Source organism: Lactuca virosa, chromosome 1, assembly GCF_052849685.1.
Source record: "Lactuca virosa cultivar CGN04683 chromosome 1, Lactuca_virosa_CGN04683_v6, whole genome shotgun sequence".
Lineage (NCBI taxonomy): Eukaryota > Viridiplantae > Streptophyta > Magnoliopsida > Asterales > Asteraceae > Lactuca > Lactuca virosa.
Window position 1 is genome coordinate 111,225,462 of NC_136426.1, and position 21,154 is coordinate 111,246,615.

The window sequence follows — 21,154 nt, forward strand, 5'->3', positions numbered from 1 at the left end:
CCCCGAGCCTCAGCATGTTCAGGGCGCACCTGACCTTCTGGTCAGTAGGACATGAACACGTGAAGAAACAACCCTCCACGTCGGATAACCACCTCATGGCTCGAATAGGGTCCTGTGTACAGTCGAATGTCGGGGGCTTCGTGTTATCGAAGTCCCGGTACTGGAAACCCCTACTGACTCCTCCCCCTGCCGCGGATACAGCTGAAGCAGCTGCTGCGGCAGCTGTCTCTACAAGAGCCACGTAGCACTCATCAAAGTACTCAACCATGGCGGTCTTAATCGACCCGAACATCTCCGGCAGCTGTGTCCGGAACATAGCAGCCACCTCATCATGCAGAATCTCCCGAATCCTGGCATCCAACTCGTCCGTACCCATCTATACCACCGGCTCAGGTGCTGTTGGCCCCTCCTGGCCTCCGTCCCCTGATCCTGATCCCGAACCGGATCCAGCCACAAAGCACCTCGTCATCACCATTCTGAAACACAGCACAAGATATCAGATAATCCATATAAATAACTTGGAGTCAACTCCCTACTAATCCCTAGGTATTGTGACTTACTTGACACGCGTATGGGTCCTGTGCTTTCAGTAGTACGGGCCCATACTACCTTCCACACCTACCCATATTTTCCTCAAGCATCACCACAATGCCCTAACTGAATACTCAACATGGCAAGCGCTCAATCCTCACTCTTAGAGGAAATGCTAAATATCTCATAACTAGCCTCCCGGCCTCACACAACCCACCCGTCCATGGAACTTCCACCAACCCTGCAGCACTAGTGTATGCTAGTCATACATAACGCTGGAACCTATAGACTTTCGAATATCCAATCCTACCCAAAGCTCCCAATCAAACAAGAACAGAACATAAGTCCAAATCAAACATTCTCAGGCTATAAGATCTTAGTTATGTATAGCCGTGATGCATACATTAAGCAACTACAGTAATGATGTCAATCCTATATAAAGATAACCCTAGGCTAGCAGGCATCATGTAATCAGGCAATTCTATCATGCAATTCCTGAAGATCCCTAGCCTAGTACTAACATGCTGTTTTAACATATCACATAATCAAATAACTGTATGGTATTTTGGGGATACTTACTGGCTCCGGCTGATCGTACATCCTGCATCCTCATTCGCTTATTTTGAAAATCGTTTAGAAATCATTTTGAAAACCTTTCCTTGATTTGAGACTGGATTCACACGCATGTTCCTCCAATTCACTCAAACCAAGGCTCTGATACCAACTTGTGACACCTAAAAATTCAAGCCAATTTAAACTTTTAAAAACATTTTAATCCATTAAGTCATTACATAGTTTGTTTTCAAAATACAGTTATCAGAGTATCCCAGTATCAAATCATAAAAGTCATAACAGCAAGAGGAGCGGTACGATCATGCCTTCGCCTTCCCGCGATCACCAGAGGTACCTGAAACAACAACTGAAACTGTAAGCCTGAAAGCTTAGTGAGCTATCCCCCAAAATACCAACCACATAACCATGCCATATAAACCTATAACCAAACAGCAAGCATAATGAGCCTTCAGCCTGACTGGACCGCCTCGCAAGCCTTCAGTCTATCTGGACCGCTCTCCGAGCCTTCGTGTAACGACCCAATTTTCGAGTCCAAAAATTTCTTTTTGATTAACTGACTTATAAAAACATTCATAAGAAAATACTGTGAAAACACGTCATCTCATAAAACAAAGCATCATGTCTGAAAACCCAAGTCATAAAATAATACATATCAGAGTACAATCCCAGAAAGCTCCATGCAGAAATCATGTGTGTGTGTGATGCGATGCTACGCCGCCGGCTCCTTCCCCTTAGACGAAGAGGTACCTGAAACCAAAATCGAAACCGTAAGCACAAAGCTTAGTGAGTTCCCCCATCATACCACATACCATACAATATCCTCGGTATCTTTCAACCGGTAATCATCGTCGGTATCTTTCAACCGGTAATCATCATCGGTATCTTTCAACCGGTAATCATCATCGGTATCTTTCAACCGGTAATCATCATCGGTATCTTTCAACCGGTAACTGTCATCGGTATCTTTCAACCGGTACTTGGGGACTATTCCACCCCCTACCACTAGCATACAACAAAAAGATATAAACATACAGTCAGGCATATCCGGGTACTGACCTACCCTTTGGTCCTAAGGACCGTTATCAGGGAAACCAATCCCTATCATACACGTAACATGTCATACAAATAAAACTCATGACCAAAGCATGTAACCAGACCAAGATAATTATCACAAAGACAATCATCTTCTAAATACTCCTCTTTGGTGGGTCGGCATTGTGGCCTTAGACCCACCCCTACTAGAAGGTAACTCACCTCGTACGAGAAACTGCTGATAAGCTGTGCGGGAAACCTCCGTCCGCTGCTGTTCCGGAAATCCTCCGGCTACAATCCCCACAAAACACTCAGTTAGAAACTGATATCTACTCTTAGGGTAAAATGACCATTTTACCCCTAACCAAGTCCAAGTCAAAGTCAACTTCCAGTTGACCCGACTCGCCGAGTTGGGCCGTCAACTCGTCGAGTCCCTTCCCTTTACTCGACCTTATCCACGACACGACTCGTCGAGTTTGACAATGACTCGACGAGTTCCCCTTCCTTACGAACATCAATGAACCTTCATCCGACTCGCTGAGTCGGACGAACACTCGCCGAGTTCACCTTCAACTGATGAACAAGTCCTGACCTTGACTCGCCGAGTTGTATGAACAACTCGTCTAGTTCATCTTCAAACATAAGGAGATTGCCTTGGACTCGCCGAGTGTGATCTAGCACTCGTCGAGTCCCATGAACTCCAGGCCTAAAATTAAGTCCAATGCGTTGGGTCACTCTTTCTGTCCTGCTACAACCCTTCTAACACCCAACTGAGTCCTTTTGACCCTCAACAGATATGGGACTCAAAGCCTTGGACTCGTCGAGTCCCAAGAACGGACTCGTCGAGTCGATAACATCCACACCCTAAATCCTCGATTTCTGATGTACAACACTTGACCAAATGATAGATCCAAGCCCCTAAGCTCGATCTAGCACGTAAAGTTACGAACTTTACGTGCATGCATGGGACTTTTGAGCCAAAAAGGCTCTAAAATGGCTCTTATGCTGCATGGGGCCTTCCTTGAGTGCAAAAGCAACCCAAATCTGCCTTGTGACCCCTCCCAAGACTTAGATCCGAAGTCTTGACCCCCAACCATGTTTGCAATCATGGTTGGCTACCTCATATGGCTAAAAAAGCCTTAAATCTTCCCCAAAAAGGGATCTAACAAACAAGCAAGCAAGGTACAGACTTTATACCTTTCAAAGACTGCAAATGATGAACCAAACTCGAATCCTTCAGTATCCTCTTGATCCTTCTATGCTCTTCCTTCTTCCTTGAGGTCAAAACCCACAAAAATCACTCAAAAGCCTTAGATCTTGCACCAAAACACTTAGGGTTTGCTATGGAGGGTTTCTGGGAGCATAAAGGGGTGATGGAGGTTGTATAAGGTTGTTTAAATAGGGTGCAAACCCTCAGATTAGGGTTTTGTCCAGTCAGAGCCTACTCGTCGAGTCCGGGACCCGACTGGACGAGTCCATCACTTAAATCTCGCGTCTCATCCCGCTTCTACTCGGCGAGTTGGTCCTTCAACTCGTCGAGGCCAAGGTCAAAAATGCAAAATACCTAAATAAAATACATACCAAGAACCAGGTGCTACAAATCTCCCCCACTTATTTTAGACTTCGTCCTCGAAGTCTGCTGCTCGATCCTGGAATAGCTCTGGGTAATGCTCCATCATCTCATCCACCGGCTCCCAGGTCCATTCCGAGCCCTTCCGGTGATGCCATTGCACCTTCACGAGCTCCACCCTCTTGTTCCTCAGATCCTTCGACTTTCGGTCGAGAATCGCTACAGGTCGCTCAATGTAATTCAGGCTGTCATCGACCTGAATATCCTCTAATGGTACCACTGCCGCGTCGTTCACCAGGCACTTCCGCAACTGGGAGACGTGGAAAGTGTTGTGGATCTGGCTGAGTTCGGCTGGCAGATCCAACCTATAAGCCACCTTGCCCATCCTGGCTATAACCCTGAAGGGTCCAATATACCTGGGACCCAACTTGCCCCGTTTCCTAAATCGGATGACGCCCTTCCATGGCGACACCTTCAGAAGAACCATATCCCCGACCTGAAACTCCAGGTCCGATTGGCGCTTGTCGGCATAACTTTTCTGCCGACTCTGAGCAGTCTAAAGTCTGCTCCAAACCTGCTGAATCCTCTCTGTCGTCTTGAGCACCACTTCGGTGCTTCCCATGACCCTCTGGCCAACCTCGCCCCAACATATCGGGGTTCTGCACTTCCTCCCGTATAACATCTCGAAGGGAGGACGGTCGATACTCGCATGATAGCTATTATTATACAAGAACTCCGCCAACGGAAGGTAGGTATCCCAGCTACCTTCGAAGTATCAAACACATGCCCGCAGCATATCCTCTAGCGTATGGATGGTCCGCTCGCTCTGACCATCCGTCTGCGGGTGAAAGGCGGTGCTAAAATGCAGACGAGTACCCAGCTCGTCATGAAACTTCTTCCAAAACCTGGAAGTGAACCGCACATCCCTGTCGGAAATCACTGAAACTGGCACCCCGTGCCGCGCCACCACCTCTCTGATATAGATGTCGGCCAGCTTCTCGGCTGAGATGCTCTCCTGAATCGGAATAAAATGAGCGCTCTTGGTCAATCGATCGACGATGACCCAAATCGAATCCACTCCCCGCGCGGTCCTGGGAAGCTTTGTGATAAAATCCATCGTAATGTCTTCCCATTTCCACAGTGGGATATCCAACGGCTGCATCTTGCCGTGTGGCCTCTGGTGCTCGGCCTTGACCTTCCTGCAGGTCAAACACCGCTCCATATACCATGCTACGTCCCGCTTCATGCAGGGCCACCAATAATCAGGACGAAGATATTTATACATCTTCGTCGCTCTGGGATGGATAGAAAATCTGGATTTGTGTGCCTCCTCCATCAGGATCTGGCGCACGCCTCCATGATAAGGGACCTACACCCTACGGTGAAGAGTCAATAACCCTCGGTTATCATAGTCGAAGGAGGAAACCTGCCCCACAATCCGCTCGCTCTTCCGATGTTCCTCCTTCATGGCCTCCTGTTGGGCCTCCCGAATCTGCTCCAACAGGGAGTCACCACTGTCATCCTCAGACAGATATCCCTGATCGGCGCTGCCTTGCGGCTAAGCGCATCGGCCACCACATTGGCCTTCCCCGGGTGGTAGAGGATCTCACAGTCATAATCCTTTACCACATCAAGCCACCGACGCTGCCTCATATTTAGATTTGGCTGGTCCATGAGATACCTCAGGCTCTTGTGGTCCGTGTAAATCGTACAACGAACCCCATAGAGGTAATGACGCCAAATCTTGAGGGAGAACACAACAACCCCCAGCTCCAAATCATGCGTCGGGTAGTTCGCCTCGTGAGGCTTCAGCTGCCTCGAAGCGTAAGAAATGACATGCCCTATTTGCATCAATACTGCGCCCAAACCCGTGATGGACGCATCACAGTACACGATGAAATCCTCCATGCCATCTGGCAGGGCTAAGATTGGCGCCTCGCACAATCTCTGCCTCAATGTCTCGAATGCAGCCTGCTGCTCAGGCCCCCAACGAAAGACCAAGGCCTTCCTCGTTAGCCTGGTCAGGGGTACGACTATCTTGGAGAAATCCTGGATGAACCTCCGATAGTAGCCGGCTAATCCTAGGAAACTCCGAATCTCAGATGGAGACCTCGGAACCTCCCATCTCATCACCGCCTCCACTTTGGCCGGATCTACCGAAATCCCGTTCTGGTTGACAAGGTGCCCAAGAAACTGCACCTCGCGCAACCAGAACTCACACTTGGAGAACTTAGCATACAAGTTCTCCCTTCTCAAAGTCTCCAGAACCTCTCGCAGATGCTCCTCATGCTACTCTCGCGTCTTAGAGTAAACCAAGATATCATCAATAAACACTATCACAGACCGGTCTAACATCGGTCTACACACGCGGTTCATGAGGTCCATGAACGCGGCAGGAGCATTGGTGAGCCCGAAAGGCATCACCACAAACTCATAGTGGCCATAGCACGTCCGAGACGCAGTCTTCTGCACATCCGCCTCTCTGACCCTCATCTGGTGATACCCTGAACTCAGATTAATCTTGGAGAACCAAGACGCTCCCTGTAGCTGGTCAAAGAGGTCATCAATCCTCGGGAGTGGGTAACGGTTCTTCACCGTTACCTTATTCAGCTCCCGATAATCTATACACATCCGATGCGACCCGTCCTTCTTCTGCACAAACAGAATCGGGGCTCCCCAGGGAGAACTACTCGGTCTAATGAATCCCTTGTCTAACAGCTCCTGCAGCTGTGTAGACAACTCCTGCATCTCAGGAGGAGCCAACCGATACGGTGCCTTGGCTATCAGAGCCGCACCAGGGACTAGGTCGATCCTGAACTCCACCTGTCGCTCCGGAGGTATCCCAGGCAACTCCTCGGGGAATATGTCTGCAAACACTCGTACTACGGGCACATCGCCCACCGTCGCCCTACCCGCCTCCCGGGTATCCATAACATAGGCGACATAACCTGCGCAACCCTGCTGGAGGTAGCGCCTATCCCTCGCTGCCGAACATAAAGCCGGTCCTTGTTGTGGCCCTTCGCCCTGAACCACCAGCTCTCCCCCACTAGGGGTCTAATCCGTACTGACTGCTGCGCACAGTCAATCACTGCCCCATTGGGGCTCAGCCAATACATATCGATAAATACCTTGTTCCCCCGCAAAGGTATGGGAACCAGATCTACCAGATAACGCTTCTCAAACAGCCTCAAAACACAATCCCGGTAGACCTCTGACGCCCGTACCGACCGGTCGTCCGCAATCTCGACCTCTAGAGGGCAATCCAACATGCCCGAAGACTCTGGAAACTTCTTGCTAAGCGCAAGAGAGACAAATGATCGGGTGGCACCCGAATCAAACAACACCTGAACTGGGATACCGTTCACATGGAACGATCCTAAGCAAGGCACATAATATATCAAAATCATAGCGACATAACATGAAAGCATAAAAACAAGAAATCATACCCGTCACCACATCGGGTGCAGCGTGTGCCTCTTCAGCTGTCAGCTGAAATGCTCGGCTTCAAACCACTGGAGCCTCCAACTTGGCCTTCCGGCCATCCACAACCCGTGTTGTCGTTGTAGTTGGCGCCACTGCCGGCGTCGCTGCTGCTGTCAATCTGGGGCAACTGGCCTTTTTATGGCCCTTATGATTGCAATGAAAGCAAATCAGGTCTGATATCTGAATCACAGGAGCAGGGGCAGTGCAATCTCTGCCAAAATGCCCAACCTTGCCACACTTATAGTAGCCTGAACCCGGCCCAGTGCGATAAGCTCCCTCGTGTGACCGACCGCATTTCCCACAGCGATCCCGCCCTGACTGGCCTTTCGGCCTACCATCGGATCCCTTGGGCTTCTTCCCCGAAGCCCCCGTCGTCAGCCCCTCAGCTGCCTTCCTCTTCCGGATGTGCTCCAGATCAATCTCCCTCTCCCTAGCCCTGACAATCATGGAATCCAGGGTAGGGCAAGCTGAGAAACTGACATGCTCCCGGATGTCAGCTCGTAACATATCATGGTAGCGGGTCCTCCTCATGTCCTTATCACCCGCATACTGGGGCACCAGCAATGCCCTCTCCCGGAAGTTGGCGGTGATCTCCGCCACAGTCTCCGTAGTTTGTCTCATGTCCAAGAACTCCCTGGCCAGCTGCTGAAGCTCCACAGCTGGCGCAAACTCCGCCCTGAACCGGGTCACAAAATCCGGCCATGTCATAGCCTCAATAGCCGAGGCTCCCAGAGAGTCACCAACCGACTCCCACCAATCTCTGGCCCTGTCTCTCAAGCATCCTGATGCATACCTTACCTTCGACCCCTCGGGGCAGAAGCTAGTCAACTGTGCAGACTCAATGTCTGCGATCCATCTCCTAGCAGCAATGGGGTCTTTCACCCCATGGAAATCCGACGCACCACTCCCGCGGAAGTCCTTAAAGGACAGTGTGCGCGTACTCGTCTGGCTAGACGCCATATCACTCCTGAATGCCCGGAGGCGATCCTCCATCAGCTCAACAATCCCTTCCTTGATCGACCCGAAAATGACCGGCGTCGACTCAAGAATGCCTCTCGTGATCTCAGACGCGATGAATTCGCGCATCCCGTCATCAACTTGCTCGGATCCTGCACCCGAGCATGATCCTGATCCTGATCTGGAACCTCCTGCTCCATGTCGCGTGGTCACCATGCTGAAAATACACGCATAAATGTCAGGATCATACATACTCTCGAGAGGTCTAACACACTCTCCAAGGTTCCCGGTTCTGTCTCAACCTTCCTTGATCCGAGTACGGATCCTCTGCTTCCAGTAGTACGGGCCCATACTACCTTCCACATCTATCCGTACTTTCCTCAAGGACTGTCTCGACTTCGCCAGGTCCCTTACCCAATATCCCTTTCCATCTAGTCTCATCCCACGCTTTCCTGGGGCACTCTCCGACCTACCCTCCGCCATCAGCTGCACTAGGAGTCCCCACCACTTCCCCCTAACTAACTTTCAGATACTGTTACATATCCGTTCCTTAGCTAGTTGAAGGTGGCCAGAACCCCCATAGCACAAAGCAAGCAGCATTCGTGCATTGGGTAACCAAATCAAGCATAACCTACACAGGCCATCCTACTGCTGACTAAACAGTCCTAGCATACAGCTCATACAACAGGAATATAAGGCATCCTCCTAGATCCTTAGCCCTAACTAGCATGCAATTCTCAGAATCATATATCAGGCACACAAGGCATCCTCCTAGATCCTTAGTCCTATTCTAGCATGCAGTTTTCTGAATCAAAACCATATAGCATAACATATCAAGTATGGGTATCTTGGGGAAAACTTACTTGAGCCCGGCCAGTCGCATGCATCACACACTTTGACTTTCTTAAAATCCTTCCATTTAGATTTTAGAAAAACCATTTTTCCTTGTAAAAACCTTTTAGCCCCTCAGTTTGAGTCCAGACACCCCCGAGGGTGTGTCCGAATCCCTCAAACCAGGGCTCTGATACCAACTTGTAACGACCCAATTTTCGAGTCCAAAAATTTCTTTTTGATTAACTGACTCATAAAAACATTCATAAGAAAATACTGTGAAAACACGTCATCTCATAAAACAAAGAATCATGTCTGAAAACCCAAGTCATAAAATAATATATATCAGAGTACAATCCCAGAAAGCTCCGTGCGGAAATCATGTGTGTGTGTGTGATGCGATGCTACGCCGCCGGCTCCTTCCCCTTGGACGAAGAGGTACCTGAATCCAAAACCGAAACCGTAAGCACAAAGCTTAGTAAGTTCCCCCATCATACCACATACCATACAATATCCTCGGTATCTTTCAACTGGTAATCATCGTCAGTATCTTTCAACCGATAATCATCATCGGTATCTTTCAACCGGTAATCATCATCGGTATCTTTCAACCGGTAATCATCATCGGTATCTTTCAACCGGTAACTGTCATCGGTATCTTTCAACCGGTAACTGGGGACTATTCCACCCCCTACCACTAGCATACAACAACAAGATATAAACATACAGTCAGGCATATCCGGGTACTGACCTACCCTTTGGTCCTAAGGACCGCTATCAGGGAAACCAATCCCTATCATACACGTAACATGTCATACAAATAAAACTCATGACCAAAGCATGTAACCAAACCAAGATAATTATCACAAAGACAATCATCTTCTAAATACTCCTCTTCGGTGGGCCGGCATTGTGGCCTTAGACCCACCCCTACTGGAAGGTAACTCACCTCGTACGAGAAACTGCTGATAAGCTGTGCGGGAAACCTCCGTCCGCTGCTGTTCCGGAAATCCTCCGGCTACAATCCCCACAAAACACTCAGTTAGAAACTGATATCTACTCTTAGGGTAAAATGACCATTTTACCCCTAACCAAGTCCAAGTCAAAGTAAACTTCCAGTTGACCCGACTCGCCGAGTTGGGCCGTCAACTCGTCGAGTCCCTTCCCTTTACTCGACCTTATCCACGACTCGACTCGTCGAGTTTGGCAATGACTTGACGAGTTCCCCTTCCTTACGAACATCAAATAACCTTCATCCGACTCACCGAGTTCACCTTCAACTGATGAACAAGTCCTGACCTTGACTCGCTGAGTTGTATGAACAACTCGTCGAGTTCATCTTCAAACATAAGGAGATTGCCTTGGACTCGCCGAGTCTGATCTAGCACTCGTCGAGTCCCATGAACTCCAGGTCTAAAATTAAGTCCAATGCGTTGGGTCACTCTTTCTGTCCTGCTACAACCCTTCTAACACCCAACTGAGTCCTTTTGACCCTCAACAGATATGGGACTCAAAGCCTTGGACTCGTCGAGTCCCAAGAACGGACTCGCCGAGTCGATAACATCCACACCCTAAATCCTCGATTTCTGATGTACAACACTTGACCAAATGATAGATCCAAGCCCCTAAGCTCGATCTAGCACGTAAAGTTATGAACTTTACGTGCATGCATGGGACTTTTGAGCCAAAAAGGCTCTAAAATGGCTCTTATGTTGCATGGCGCCTTCCTTGAGTGCAAAAGCAACCCAAATCTGCCTTGTGACCCCTCCCAAGACTTAGATCTGAAGTCTTGACCCCCAACCATGTTTGCAATCATGGTTGGCTACCTCATATGGCTAAAAAAGCCCTAAATCTTCCCCAAAAAGGGATCTAACAAACAAGCAAGCAAGGTACAGACTTTATACCTTTCAAAGACTACAAATGATGAACCAAACTCGAATCCTTCAGTATCCTCTTGATCCTTCTATGCTCTTCCTTCTTCCATTAGGTCAAAACCCACAAAAATCACTCAAAAGCCTTAGATCTTGCACCAAAACACGTAGGGTTTGCTATGGAGGGTTTCTGGGAGCATAAAGGGGCGATGGAGGTTGTATAAGGTTGTTTAAATAGGGTGCAAACCCTCATATTAGGGTTTTGTCCAGTCAGAGCCTACTCGTCGAGTCCGGGACCCGACTCGACGAGTCCATAACTTAAATCCCGCGTCTCATCCCGCTTCTACTCGGCGAGTTGGTCCTTCAACTCGCCGAGTCCAAGGTCAAAAATGCAAAATACTTAAATAAAATACATACCAAGAACCAGGTGCTACACTTCGGCACGTCTGGACCGCCTCGCGGGGCCTTCAGCCTATCCAGACCGCTCGTCGGGCCTTCAGTCTGACTATCATACCCTCTTGGGTTTTGTAGTCTATCCGGACCCCCCTGGGTATGTTGTCCTTCAGCACAAAGCAGGACCGCCTCAACCCAACACCCAAATCAAACAACATGTGCATATACATTCATAGGCTATCATAATAACAGACAAACCGATCTAACAGATCAAATAGCATAGCAACGTCCTAAACCAGGACACCGACCTACCCAGGTCATATCATAGCATAATCCTGTAACAAGGATATCGACCGAACCCGATCACTAAGCATAAGCATATCACCATCCTAACTAACAGGATGCGAAACAATGCACATATTATGTAATAATCCAAATACAAATCCATAAGGGTCGGCCTTGGTGCCTTAGACCCTGTTGATATAGTGAGGATAACTCACCTTGCAACTGACGTCTGAAACTAGAAATCCCAACTCCTGGATCACCAACACGAACTCTACCACCTATAGTTACCATAAAACCCTTTTTCATAAATTTCCAAATTACCAGAATACCCTCAGAAGTCAACTGGTCAATTCTTGGTCAAAGTCAAAGTCCACAGTCAAAGTCAACAGTCCATGTCTACTCAACTCGTCGAGTGTAGTTTACCGACTCGTTGAGTCCTTCCTGAACTCGAGAAGTCGTGAAATCCTTGATTGGCTCGTCGAGTTCCCCTTTAACTCGCCAAGTTCATACGTGTCCAAGAATTGGGAGAAACCCTAGCCGACTCACCGAGTCTTCGAACGACTCGCCGAGTTCAAGGCAATCTTCAACGGACTCGCCGAGTTTGTTCATCAACTCGACGAGTTCATGACCATCTTCATATGACTCGCCGAGTTGACTATGCAACTCGCCGATTCCTTGCAGACCTTCATCCATGCAGACACTTTTCAAGCCATACCAAGGTTTCAGATTACAGATCCAAGCTTCTAAGGCATGTTTATCATGTGAAGTTGCAAACTTTACACGCATGCAAGGCCCTAAAGGCTCTAAATGACCAATCTAAGCTTCTAATGGAGCTTTACACCATAGGAGAGTCTCATCCTTGCAAAAGCTAGAAACTTTATGGACTTAGGACTCAAAAGAGGTTTAGATATGAAGTTTCAACTTCAGATCTAGCTCCCATACCAAAATCCCTTCATGAATAACTAAAGAAAGCCCTAGTTTCCACATATGAATGATTCTAGAAGAAAAAGAGGTTAAGGTAACAGCTGGAACCTCCAAAACGTGCCCAAACTGAAGTAGACTCTGAATCCACACAGAAATCTTGATTCTAGCCTCTTGATCTACAAATTTCCTTCACAAAAGTCACTTCCCAAAGCTCCAAAACACTCTCCAATCTCTCACTCATGGAAATTAGGGTTTTTGGGTCTCAAGAGGGTGATAGAGGACAGTGGGAGGCACTAATGGTCCAATATATAGGGTGCAACACCCTGTGAATTAGGGTTTCCACTGCCAGCTCCTACTCGTCGAGTCTTCATGTCGACTCGACGAGTCAATCATCAATTGACGTGTCCTGGCCCGATGCTACTCGATGAGTCAAGCGCCAACTCGTCGAGTAGACCTTAGACATGAAGTATTAATGGAAAAAAAATTAATAATACTTGACGGTTGGGATGTTACAATATACTTCATATTATGCTAGTTAGGATGAAACCTTGGAATATTGAATATTTGCATGTATAATAGAGAAAACATAGATCCAAGGTTTATAGGGTTACATGTACAACATAGGAGTGTTAGAATGCTCAAAACCCATCAGTGGTATCAGAGCCTAGGCTTTTTTTTCAATTATACTTGATGCTACATGTTTTTCCAAAGTTGAAATTATGTATTTTTTGCATCTGACTGCTTACCACGACGTGGTGATGCCCCTGTATGCAGAATTTCGGGGTTTTGCTTGGTATTGGATGAGGATCATTACCCTAAACTGTTTTTTGAACCTTAAAACTTGTTTTTGATGTGGTAATGATTATGCTAATCCAATTTCAAAGGTTATTATCAAAATTTGAAGCTTTATATGTGTTTATATGATTCTTGAAAAATTGTTGATATGATTGTTCATACACTTATGAGTTTTGGTAGATCATAGGAATTATTTACAAATTGTTTGTTAGTTAATTCTTGATCTAAATGTTTTTAATGGAGTCCATAATTTGTCCTCAAGTTATGGATTACCAAAAGTCATTTCTTTTAAAGATCCATTAAAGAGTCATAGGTTACATAATTGAAGAGTCTTTCTCATAAATAGTTTTATGAACTCCATAACTTGTCCTCAAGTTATAGATGTTCAAGAGTCTCTTCAATAAAGTTTTTAAAAATCTTAATTAAACTCATAAGTTATGAAAAACCAAAAGTTTTTTGAATTGATCAAAACTTGCCCTCAAGTTTTGGAATTTGTAAAGTCTCATACACACTTTAATTCCAAACCCTAGAGTTTTAAAAGTTAAAATTCAACCCTTATACTTTATAGTATTATAAGTTATTAATATATATATATATATATATATATATATGTATAAGAACAAGTTAGTCTTACCGTTAGTAGGCCTCATTAACGAAGTCGGTCTATAAGGGGGTATAAGGTTGTTGCCTATAAAATGGCAGCTTAATGGGTGTCCACTCTCACCCACTGCTTCCTTGACTGGTGGAGGGTCGTTACCCGAACGGGTAGGACAAGGACTATAATTCTCATTATAAGTATAATGATAAATATAAAGTAACTAAACCTTTTATAAATTCTCAATCTTAGTTACTTTAGGAAAATGTGAAATTGATGCTAACCCATGAAATTACACTTTGTACCTTACCAAGTCGTTGGTGGAACGTGTATGGGTAACCGACACACTAACATGGACTAGTAAGAGTCGCAAAGGATGACTTAATGTTTATCATAGATCGGTGGAGCGCGTGTGGGTAACCGGCACATCGATTAGGTGATAAAGTTAAGGGTACCAAGTTAATTTGCATGGTTATTCACACATTGTTTGTGATCCTCGGCATCCCAGTCACAAACTTGAGAGGGCACAATAGAGATTTAAACATGCCATTGAAAAGTTCAATGAATCTCAAAAGATCTAGGAGTTTCAAATCCAATTAAAACCTAATAATTTATTTCGTTTTTCATGGTGGCAATTGGTGAATCTTCATTCGCCTACCTTCAAATATTTTGTAGCTTGGATTACGACATCCCTCTTGCAAGTTATAAAATATTGTGTAGGGTCCTAGCCTTAATACATATTGGGTGTTATATTAAGGACTTAAATCAACTAACTTGGATTTCTCCCATTGTAGATGTCTGGTTCACATAATTATGATATTCCCAAATCTTTTGGAACAAGTTTTCTTAATGAAGATGATGTCCCGCGATTGGATCATGGAAATTATACTTCTCTTCCTCCACCTCCTCCAATTATTCTCCCTGACCCACAAGCTCGAAGGCTTGAAAAGTTCAAGATCACTCAAGTCCTACTTGCAATGAAAAATAAAGATGGAAGACCTGTGTGTACTCATGTCTTAGAGATGAAGTCACATTGACAGGTTGAGAATGTTGGGTGTCGATATCTCACGAAAGTTGGCTATTAACTGGGTTCTTCAGTCACTTCCTGAGTCATATAGTGAGTTCATTAAGGACTACTATGTGACAGATCACGACATGACCCTTATTGATCTTACTTATTTGCTTGTTGCTGCTGAATCAAAAATGTTTTGGCGCACTGGAAAAGTAAATTTGGGTGGAAGATCTACTTCTCAAACTTCCATGGACATTGACAATGGTAACATTGGAAGTCCAGAAAAGCTTTCTCTTCCCAATGGAAAGGGATCGGCCTTGGTCAACCCAGTTGACCAAAAGGTAAAGGGAAAGGCTAAGTCTGTGATAGTCCTGTGTACCATTCCCAAAGAGTCTATATGTTTTTATTGTCAAAATAAGGGGTATTGGTTGCGAAGCTGCCCTAACTACCTGAAAGATCTGAGAGAAGGAAGAATCAAAAAAGTTTGACTCTGCTTCAGTTAAGTCCACTATCTAACTCTGTTAAGTTCCTAATTGTTGATTCTTAATACATGATGTGACTAGGTTACATTTTGATGTTTTGCAGGATCAAGCAAAGGGAAGAAAGCTTAAAAGAAGAGTATGCTGAATCTGATCGTGAATATGGATTTCAATCGCATGGTTCGAAGATCGGATTTTTGAGCTACTACTTAGGGGTTATGATAAATTGCTAGGAAATATGTAATAGCATAGTTTTCATTTAAAGTTGCATTGTAAGGAAAAAGTTTTTTTCCGCATTTCATAAATAAATAAAATTTTGTTTTATTTTATTATATATCCTTACAATGACATTTATGAAAAATTGATGTTTGTATGTTTCTAGCAATAATGGAAATATGAATTTGATTCTTTCATTTGTGGTAGTGTCTAAATTTACCAAATAAGGAAAGATTCTCATCACCCAAGTTTCAATTGGACAAGAACTTGGAATCATGCGAGTTGTATTGTATGATGAATGAGAATTTTCATCTTTGGAAAATTAAGACTAATTCCTTGATCACATGTATATGTGAGTCAAGTGAAGGACTAAGGTATCGAGTACACATTCTTGTGCACTGGTCAAGTCCACCACAAATATCGATAAGACTATTTGTCATGATTTACTAAAGTTTAGTAGATATGGTTATACTTACAAGTTTAAGTATAATTCTGAAACATTGGAAAAGTTTTGATGTACGACAGAACGAATGAGAAGAATCAAATTAGGCAGAAAGATAAAAGTTTTTCAAATCTGGAAAGATAGGAGAGTACTTTAGTATCATGTTTTGTGATCATCTTAATGATTAAGAAACCATATCACAATTGGTCCTCTAAGGACATCTTAGTGCATTCCTATGGCTAAGAAGAGGAATCATGAATTGTTGAAATGGTTAAAATCAAGAAGATGAGTCATACTTCGTTCCAAAAACAATTCTTAGAGTCATACTCCAAGATTGTAACTTGAGTGATACATCTTAAAGAAGGTTTATAACACTTGTCAAATGTAAGAGTAAAATGTTTTCTACTCTTGTACATTTGAAATTGGTAAGTTGTGATGTTTTGGATAAAACAAAAACCAACTAAGGCCAATTGTGTGAAGTGTTTGTCTTGATAAGAATCCGCACTATCTCTTGAATATTTGTTTGGTAAGGAATGGTTCTTGGCAAGAGAGTCTTATATGTCAAGAGGACAGTGGGAGTCTAAAAGATCCTGAAAGATTTTCAAGAACTAATCAAGAATAAAACCTGTAGTTTATCACTAGCGCACGACTTGAGGTTTGTAACCTATCGTGTTGACATACTCTTATTTTTGTGCCTATTCCAGTTAAACTTGACTATGCATCTGAGTTCTACAAGTTCTCAATTGTTTTGATTACAACCTGGAAGCAATGGTAGGCCTTGTGCTGCCATGTGGCAAGAAGTTAAGATTGCACAAGTTCAGTCCATATGAGTTTGGATTTGTCACTAACCTTGTCTTGTGATTATGGTTTTGACAAATTCACATGGATAGCAACACATACACCATAAAATCTAAGTGCCATAAGGTTTCTCTCCGATTCATGAAAATGATGGTGAGGAAACGCTTTCGCTAAATAGATTTTAAGTAGATAGCAATTGTGATATTTGCATTCTCAAAGTCGTTAGTGGAGCGTGTGTGGGTAACCGGTACACTAACATGGACTTGTGAGAAATGGCAAAGGTCTAAACGATTGAGACTGTGATTACAACATCCTTTTTCATGGTTCTAAAAATTGTTTAGACACACATGTAAGCTATCTAAGGAAAGGTGTATGATTTTGATAAAGTTTTATCAAAGCATCTCGTATCAGAAATCTGAACTTTGGTAAGAAAGTCAATAAAGTATTGATTTCTAGAAGTCCAGCTGATTTCTGAGTACATGTCAAAGCTAGTGGGAGCATAAGTGTTATGCTAATAATTATCATGTTAGTAGGAGCATGATAATTATGATAAGTATTGCAAGTTAGCAATGTTAATTATAGAAAACAAAAGTTTCAATTGGGAAAAGTTGTTTTGCTATAATTAAGGGAGAGGAAATTATACTTCATTTCAATTCTAAAAGCTTAGATTGAGATTTTAATCATCTTTAGTCAAGGATATATATATATATATATATATATATATATATATATATATATATATATATATATATATATGAATTTTATGTTGGAATGGTTCAACATGAGGAAATTCTATATATATTGCGTTCTCAAATTCGATTATGATTACGACATCCCTCTTCATAGTCAAATTATGAAAACATGGCAAATAAAAAATATTGTAGCAAAAGACTGATCTAGGATCATGTCTTTATGTGAGACATCATGAATCGTGTCCCATATGCTTCGGATATAGGATCGATTACATGTGCTATAATATTTATCCTTTCTAAATTTTCCTAATGCCTAGAGCATTAAGAGGGGAAAAGGTCTAGAATTGGATATGACTAAAATGATTAAGCAATTGTCGAGGACAATCTGAGGTTTACCAAAGATTGGTTGATCATGGACAGTTAGAAGTATGGTGTAAATTTTTGGAAAGGACCATATTGACATATTTTGAAAAGAGGCAACTCTTGTTCAGAAGTGATAGTCAAAATGAGAATATGGAAATGTCTCCATAGGTGGAAGTTATTCAATCTTGTAAGATTAGAAAACTTAATGCAAGAAGGATGTTCAAAGGAATGTACTTTGAATTTGAGACTTCGTTTCCGTGGAATTTGCTCTCCATTGGAATACTTTGTAATGTTTGTTGCCAAGTCTTTGTGACTTTTGTGCATAGTCATTACAAGAGGATCAATGCATATAAGTTTAGAATCTAACAGATTTCGGTAAATGGCAAAGAATATTGTATTCTTACATTTACGGTAAGGATTTGGGATTGTGAAATGAGCATAACTGGAATCATGTTCAATTGGACTATTTCACAAAGTAAGGATCATAGACAAACATAGTGTGCATACTTGGTGTATGACATAACTATTGTTTAGAAAACATAGTGTGCATGCTTGGAGCATGGGACAACTATTGTTTTAATTCAAGTATTAAGTTGATTATTTGAAACATTCTACAATGAATAATGTGTAATTAATATGGTGATAAATAAAAGGTGTTTTATTTATATTCATAAGTTCCGAGACCATATTGGATTCGATTATTCTTGTGTTTCACTTTGCATTTTTTGACTTCCCGAATAACTAGGTTATTCAAACTCTCCACAGTCAATCATACTTTGGAAGTAGGTATGAATGAAGACTGTCATAAAGTGGGCTTGTAGATGTCTAAAGAGTTTAGACATAGCAAAAGTTGCTACAACATTCATGAGTGCTCCTGGAATGAGATTCGAGTATTGGATTAAACCCACGCTCATTTGTATCACTTCATGGATTTTATCACGAGTGATCATGAGACGATAATACCTTATATTCTTCAAACAGAGACGTGTGAGTTGTAGTTGCCCGTCAGTTGCACATTGACATATGTAAACGCAACCAGTAACTTGGTTGTTATAAAACATATTGTTGTGTGTAATTTGATGAGTAAGTACAAGCGAACATTTGGTTCGAAGTTTATCCATTCCTTTTACCCTTGGAGGGATAAAAGCGATATTTGTGGGCCCCTCGATGATTTAGTGATGACACACGTAAGTGCTTGGCCAAGCCTAGACTGATTTGATTTGTTTAATTAGTCAGTTGTCATAAATCGAAAATCGGGAAACAAAAAATGGACAGAGAGAATGATTATAATCCATGTCTCAGTTCATATGATATCTAGAATGGAGGAATATATGATCCCTTATCTAATGGACACGTCATTTGACTAGGTCAGATTTCGACAGCGGCTTTAAGAGCTATGATTGCTAGTCGGGGTCTTGGAGTCATACTTGAATAATAGTTTTAGACTTATCCAAGTGGGAGATTGTTGGATTAGATGTCTATGTCCATAACTATTATTGGTATGTACTCGACCCGAGTGTAGCATGGTCCATTTGGGTTGCACTTCACCGAAACAATTTGTATGGATAGTCTTTTGAGAATAGTATGTCTATGGTTTATTAATATATTATAAGTTGTAATATATTAATATGAAATCATATTATTTAATTAGTATTGATCAAGAATTAATTTAGAATTAATTTAGTGATCAAAAGGAACTAATTAAATATGGACTCTTATATATATATAGAATGGGCCAAGTTCATTTAGGATGGGCTAAGCTTGCATGGATAGTCCATGCGGTTTTTAACCCATGGATCCTATGGAAATGAAAGGTCTTGGGTATTAGGTTTTACATGAATGTAACCCTAATCCTCCATACTATATAAAGAGGTCTTTGGCACATGAAATAGCACTAGTGTGTGAGTACAAAGGGTGGGCCGATTTCTAGAAGTGTTTTCTATTCTCTCAAGTTTTCAAAGTGCTTTTGGTGATTTGTGATTCCATTTGAGGCTTCCACATTATTGGGGTTAAGCTCTTAAAGGTTCAAGACTACAAGCTCCATCAAAAGGTATGTCATTCTACTAGATTCTTGTATTGTATATACTTCATATTATGCTAGTTAGGATGAAACCTTGGAATATTGAATGTTTGCATGTATAATAGAGAAAACATAGATCCAAGGTTTATAGGGTTGCATGTACACCATAGGAGTGTTAGAATGCTCAAAACCCATCAGAAGCTTCTAGAAGTGTTTGCATGGCATTCCATGATTGGTTGGAAATTAGGGCATCCCCTTTATGGGCTAACTATGGATGGGTCTGGCCCATCAGAATTAGGGTTTTCTATGCTTTCCTATAAATATGTTCATATCTCTATTCATTATTCATTGCGAGGTAATGCTTGTGTGTACACAGTAATTTCGAGAGAGCGATCATTGTGAGGTTTAGTGCACATCCTTTGGAGTAGTTACTAAGCAAGAGAGATTCTTTTGTTTTGAGAGCTCAAGTGAGGTGTAACATTTGTGTGTGATTGTAATTGTTCTTGGAAGTTTAATAAATCCTCTCTCTCTCTCTCTCTCTCTCTCTCTCTCTCTCTCTCGTCCATGGATGTAAGTCACCTTGACCGAATCATGTTAAATATTGTGTTCCGATTTGATTTAAGTTTTTCATAATTTTTATTTCCACAAGTTTCACCGAAGTTTGTTTGATATTTTTATGAAGTGTTTAACTTGTTTTGTTGTCATTCTAACAATTCTAGCTAGTAATTATATAATGTATTGTATTGTGTTGTTGTTCGATTTCTAATCTACATAGCTCCCATTTGTTTTAAGAAACTTTTCTCTTCATACTCATCATTTCAAGCAACAAAACATATTTTGCTCTTGGTGGGCTATTCTACAAATACATTTGATAATCGTGGATTCCAACTTGCACAAGTTGTACATCCTACGTAGCTTTTTTTCATCTCCAAATTCTTAATTAAGACCACCTTGGAAAACCTCTTCATATCATAATAAATATGGTGTCTTGATCATCTTCTTTAATTTGGGATCGTTTTATGAAAAATCGCCTTCTTAATTAAGACACCTTTGGAATATCTCGACATATTCCTATTAGGGCATCCACAATGCATTGAACTTTATACAGTTCAATGGATTGCCATATCATTTTTCTACATTCTATACAACTCAATCAATTTTTTTCCTACAATGCATTCAACTCTACAAAGTTCAATAGAAAGTTACAAAAGCTAATTTATAGTATGTATTTAAGATTAAAAACAGTCATTTTCCCATTGAAGAGTTCAATGACCATTGAACTCCAAATCCAT